The sequence below is a fragment of the Meleagris gallopavo genome, chromosome 8 (assembly GCF_905368555.1).
Source record: "Meleagris gallopavo chromosome 8, MGAL_WU_HG_1.1, whole genome shotgun sequence".
In the NCBI taxonomy this organism is placed as follows: domain Eukaryota; kingdom Metazoa; phylum Chordata; class Aves; order Galliformes; family Phasianidae; genus Meleagris; species Meleagris gallopavo.
The window spans coordinates 8553571-8559570 of NC_139411.1; the positions used below are offsets into that span (position 1 = coordinate 8553571).

The following is a 6000-nucleotide window of genomic DNA, read 5'->3' on the forward strand; positions in this document are numbered from 1 at the left end:
GGGCTCCAGATCTGATTTTCACTCTCCCCACACTCTGGGAAAGACCATGCCATGTTTAGGCAAAATTGTTTTGTGGTATAAAATGAGAATCAGTTATGAATTTCTCTTTCCAAAACTCCCAGGCCCCAGAATTCAGACAGAATATGAACTGATGGGACTTCCTACATTCTCTAGCTTGCCAGTCCAGCTTTTCTCTAAGAGCTGTCTTGAGGCCAGGCCACGACAAGTTTGTTCTTCTGATTTATATATGACAGTGTCTGGTGTTACACTTACACTTATGTCTCAGATGGGCCACACTTTCCAAAAGTCAGCTTGCATTTCCCTCCATTTCTAGACAATACAAACAAATGCATACAAACACATTAGGTAAATTCAGCTTAGCAACAGAAACCAATGGACTATTAAAAGTAGTTATTATTTGCAAGCCCCTAAGAGCAAAAATGTCAACACCCAGCCTACCTAATGCCATTGTAGAATACATACACACACACATATATATATCCTGGGGAGCTTAGAATAATTTTAAGGTATATTTTGCCTTTACTTTCTATATTAGTGTGTTTCTGACCCACATTCTGAAGCCATTCATTCTAACAGTCCAAGGTGTTCTCCCCTTCAGGAGAAAAGAGCAAGACATTTTGAACTAGGTGGGCAGTGACTTCTCAAACAACAATATCCCATAATAAAGTTGTCAGATCATCCTTTTCACTTTTTATTTGACTGTGTCTACCATCTTGAGTTATTGTAGTAGGTAAGCAACACATCAAATTTCTCCTGCAAACATCAGTATGCTTGTGCAGATACAGCTATTCCCAGATTTCCAAGAATATTCCCAAAGAGCTGAATCTGAAAACAATGAATACAGTATTTTATACCACAAAAGAACATCAGTTGTCTGCTTGCAGCCTGGGCAGGTTCTAAAGATTAGATCTAGAGTCCTTATCTAATTGTTCTTTAAGCAAAGGGCTTGGACAAGCATCTGACAGCAGGAGTAGAAGGTTTCTACTTTGTCAGCTCTGAGGAGACATCAGCCTCCTGCAAGGGGAGGGTCTATCTCACCCCATAACTTCTTTCTTATAGTGCCATGCAATTTACCCGATATTGTGCAGACATTCATTCAGTCATCCAGAGGCTATGTACCAAACAACTTGGAGACCGTTAGAAGCAGACACTCTTACTTATTTACTGACTAGCCAGGGCCATGTCTGCACTGGATCTGCTGCATATGAATAGAAATCTTTACTAACTTAATGACATCAGCAGAGCTATACTGAGCTTATGCCATGGAGTTAGCCCACTCTGCACTGGCATTTTTGTACCAGAGGTGCTGGCTGCTCATACACCACATCTTTGACTTGTCCTGTCTCTGCAGATGGAGAGGGTATAGTCGAGTCACCTGAGAGGCTAGTCTAGATTTCTTAATTGTTCTATGGCAGGCCAATTCTTACTCATTCTCACGCCACCCACAGAAGCCAGAAATGAACGTTGATCAAGGTTTCTCCCAGCCAGCTCAGCTCCCTATCATGTCAGAATTGTTCATGCTGTAGACTTGCATAATTACAGATCAGATTTTAAACTTTCTCACAACTTGCAGTAGCACGTAATTGCCAAATCCTTTTGCAGTGAGAACCTTTACAAACTCAGCAGCTGCTGAAACACCAATCCCCTTTTATTATTCTGTTTGTGGTGCTTTAATATGCATCATGGACCACAGCTGTCATTCACCTGAAGCACATGCCATAATGTCTTGAGTCAAGGCATTGGGGTTCAGTAGTTCCCACTAATGTGGTCTGTCACACAAAGAAGCAAAAGAAAGTTTCTGGGGAGCCACAAGCAAAACAGCATCTTAGCAGGCAGGTTTATCATGCACTTTCTCAACTTGCAATGAGTGTCCAGACAACACTGGTGTGAGACAGGCAATGCCTCTAGAGTGGGTTGTGTGCAAGAGGTTTGAGTGGGCTGTAAGACATAGATTAGCTGGACTTGGGCTTGGTGATGAAAGGTCCTGCTGAGCCTGGAAAAATGGCTCCCAGCAGTCTGAGGAGCAACATGACAAAGTTGTGATCCTGTCCACATCAGAACTGATTGTGTATGGCAAAATAATGTTACGTTTTTCCCACCTAACAAACTATGAGAAGCTGAACTACTCAAATTCATCTAGCCTTCAGAATCAATCAACCACAAGAGGAACCTGTAAAATGGAAGTTTTTTGTCTGGGAAAGAGAACTGGAAAAGACCAATGGAGTCAGAAAGTCATTTCTGCACAAGCCAAACTGTTTCTCCATGCACTATACGTACCCCAGCCCCCTTTATTACTATCTGATGCCACTGCAGGGGCCATACAGGACATTTCTGTGACACTTTCTAATTTTGTGGCTTTTGATCTTTTGCACTAAAGGTCCAAATTTGGTTAGAGGCTCCTAGGAAGTGTCATCATTTGGGAAAAGAAAGAAGAAGATGGATGGATGTTTTGTGGACCAGTCTGAAGGAGAAGTACCTGGCAAGTCTGTCAGTCCAATGTAACACAAAACAGTATCATTTTCACTGAATTTTCAAATGTTATGTTGAAGAAAAAAAACCATACTTTGAAAGAACAACTCCAGATACTGCAGGAAAAAAAAGCCAAATCAAGTATACAGTCAAGGAAAAAATATCAATCACAAAAAGGAGTTTGAGTAGATTTGCTCAATGGGTCCATCACCCAAAACAGTGCATGAATTCTTTATTTGTGTATTACAAGCACATCAGGAAAGAAAGCAGGTAAAATGTTCTTCCCCAGAAATCTCCTACACTGAAGCAGTCAACAATCTTAGTTATTTGAATACGCTTTGAATCTGAGGTCTTAAAAATGATAGGGATTATTTTTAACAAAAGAATTAATGAAGAAAAGAAATTAAAGGCAGCAGCAGGCTCCTAGCTACCTATAACTCCAGGTGAAAAATCTTTTTGTCTTAGAAAGAATTCATGTTACAAAATGGGATTTGTTTAGTATGCTATTATAAGCTTTATGGTCTTTAATTTCTCTATTTGCTCACCTTATGGAGAAAGAAAATAGAAATTAAAAACAAAAGCTGATAGTAAACATACATTAAGAAATATGGAGAATCATGGGACCAACTGACCACTTCAGTGATTATGAAAACTGTAAACTATTTAAAGAGATTACTTTTCACTGCTCTTCATTAGGTTCTTATTACCTCGGTCATTAACATTTGGCTCTTATTATTATGATTGTGAAATACTGCTCACAGTAATGGACAAAGAAAGTTGACGTGGCTATCTTGATTAACTCATCAATAATCATTTGGAATAATTTTTCTTCATTCACTGGATGAATCATTCACATGTCCTTTTAATAATGCACATTGTTGCACAGTAAATTAGCATTAAGATTACCCCCCTTTGGGAGCTACATTCTGCTTCAAAGCCTCACTCAAAAGAGATAGGAAATGTGAATTTCACTTCAAAAAGAAGAAGAAGAAGAAGAAAAATAAAAAAAGAATTTTCAGAAAACAAAGACTTCTTTGTATGTTTTTAGTACAGCAAGACATGTAGCCCTTGGATTATGCAACTGAACTCAACCTTTAAGCCACTGTATACTCGAGAACATGTGAAAAACATATTCCCCATCTATTTTAATTCTTCTCAGGGGAATAAATCAAATCTCTTATTTCTCCTAAGGAAATATAAAACTGAATCATGAATTGAAATTACTTTTTTGTGCACAGATAAGAACATAAAAAGACATTGGTTGGCTGTGGATCTGACCTTGCAAACCTCCACTCAAATGGGATTTTATAGCTGGTTGTGACTGCACACTCTGACTGTACATGTGGAAGTAGGCCTAGAAAGATCAGTCTTGTCTCTGTGGAAAGCTCCGACAAGTCAGTTTCTTGCTGAAGTTCTCAAAGGACAGGAGGTGAACTTCTAGCTCTCAAGTCTTACCATGGTCACTGTGGCAGGTAATAATCTATATCGGCTCTTTGCAGCAACATTGCTCATGTCTCAAATACTATTTTCTGTGAAACAGCAATGAGGTGGTATTTTACCCACCTCTTTCCTGGAAAAGACAACACCAACAGCCAAGACAATTCTTGAGATACTCAAGTAACTTGCCTTTTCCCATCTCAATATATGTTGCTTTATCTAAATATTTATTGCTACATCTTTTCTTCCAAAAATCACAACATGCTTCCTCTCCGAAAGTGCATCAAGCAGCTGTATTACAAGTTACTCATTTGCTACCCATTTTAGCTCCGAGGAAAAGCAAGCTACTACTTTTACATTCCTGCTGGCTGAAAGTAACAACCACAAGTCAGGACACCAAGCCACCAGCTGCAGCCAGTGTCAGGTTATCAAAAAGAGAGTAAAACAAGATAGAGGAATAGTGCTCTGTCCATAGTACACTTCCTCACTCTGAAGTAATTTGGAGCTCAGGAGCTTCCTGAGCAAGGAAGTCCTCATATTTAACAGAGGGCTTTCTCTTCCATTGATTTTTCTAATTTACTTTCAAACCATACAAGCCAGTTACAATCTGCAGCATCCTGTGGTGGCGATTTCAAGAGTTTTACTGCACTCTGTGAGGAGAAGTAACATCTTTGACTTGTTTTCAGTCTGCAATGAATAAATGATAAATTTCTTTCAATGGCTTCTGGTTGTTGCATAGAAGGAGACGAGGAATTCCTTTGGCACTTTTTTCATGACTGACAGTTTCTTACAGCTTTCCATAAACTCTTCACCCATTATTTCTTTTCCATGCGAAATGCTAACCTTTCAGCTGCACTCATGGTTTTCTGCAATGACCAAACTTTTTTTCCTGTTTTCTGTTCCTTCCTCTTTTCCTAATTCTGTTCATGTGTTCTCTTTTCCTCCACTTCTAAGCACTGACTAAATATTTTCAGAATCTATGATAGTGCCATCATGATGGTAATCAGTTCTGAGCTTGCTACTGTGCATGCAGTGTCAATTGTGTTTCCCCTTCATTTATGCTAATTTGCTTTAATCTGCACTGAATTTCATCTGCCTTTTTATTTCCTATACACCCTATAGCAAGAAAGTGTTCTGTAAATTTTTTAAGTCCTTACTGTTTTGGTTTTACTGTTAGACTGTTTTATAATTTACTTGCCCTAAATAAGGTCACATCAGTGAGTACGTTCATTTTGCCACCACCCACTCCACAAGCAAGTATCTATAAAGAAGGAAAATAGTACTGGTTCCCAAGGAACTCTCCCTTGACATCTCTACATTGAGCAGCTCAATCATTTATTCTCGTTCCTTGTTTCTTACCTTTAAATAGCTCATTGATGCACGTGAAGAACTTCCTTCTTTTCAGTTCTTTCATAATCTTTCATTTTTTTCATCATCTTTCATCGTTCCTTCTTTTTTAGGAAACTTTGGGAAGGGGCCACATAGTCCAAAACTGGTGAAGAGAAGAAAGAAGAGGAGATCATTTCTGTTTCTTTATCTCCCACTTTTCCTTGTTCAGAAATTACAAAAAACATTACAAGTACAGTTTGCCATGAAAAAAATCTTTCTGAAGACTACTGAACTTTGTCTTCTTGTAAGTGGTCTTCCTGAAATAGCACTGTTGCCAGTTGTTGTTATATGGTTATTCTTATACCATACCAACCACAAGAATATTACCAGGAACCATCTAATTAATTCTCACAAAGAAAAAACTGTTTCATGAGAAGGAAGTTACTGTTGGGGATAGAGAAGGGGAATAACATTTGTTTGATAGTTAGGATTAATTGGAAAATAAACTGTGTAATGGATGCTTGTGAATGAATAAATAACACAATGGATTATTCAGGCCGTTTTCCTATCTTTATGTACAACAATCTATACCAATGCCCCACTCATAGAGATGGAAATAAATATTACATAAATATGAAAATACTTTTCATAGTCACAATGGGAACATCTTCCTGTACTTTACAGCTGAAATAGCGTTAATTTGCTCTTTTCTCTCCGTGCTTTATGTAGCAGCTATTTCGGCAT

The 6000-nt window shown here is 38.4% G+C and overlaps 1 long non-coding RNA gene across 2 annotated transcripts in view; it reads left to right on the forward strand.

Moving 5' to 3' along the window:
- Positions 1 to 5780, forward strand: part of LOC146543853 (uncharacterized) — a 29526-nt gene extending 23746 nt beyond the window's left edge. For both annotated transcript variants that reach the window (XR_014884687.1, XR_014884688.1), the window contains exon 4: positions 5388 to 5780. This is a non-coding gene — a long non-coding RNA (uncharacterized LOC146543853). The remainder of the gene's footprint in view (positions 1 to 5387) is intronic.
- Positions 5781 to 6000: the final 220 nt, after the last annotated feature.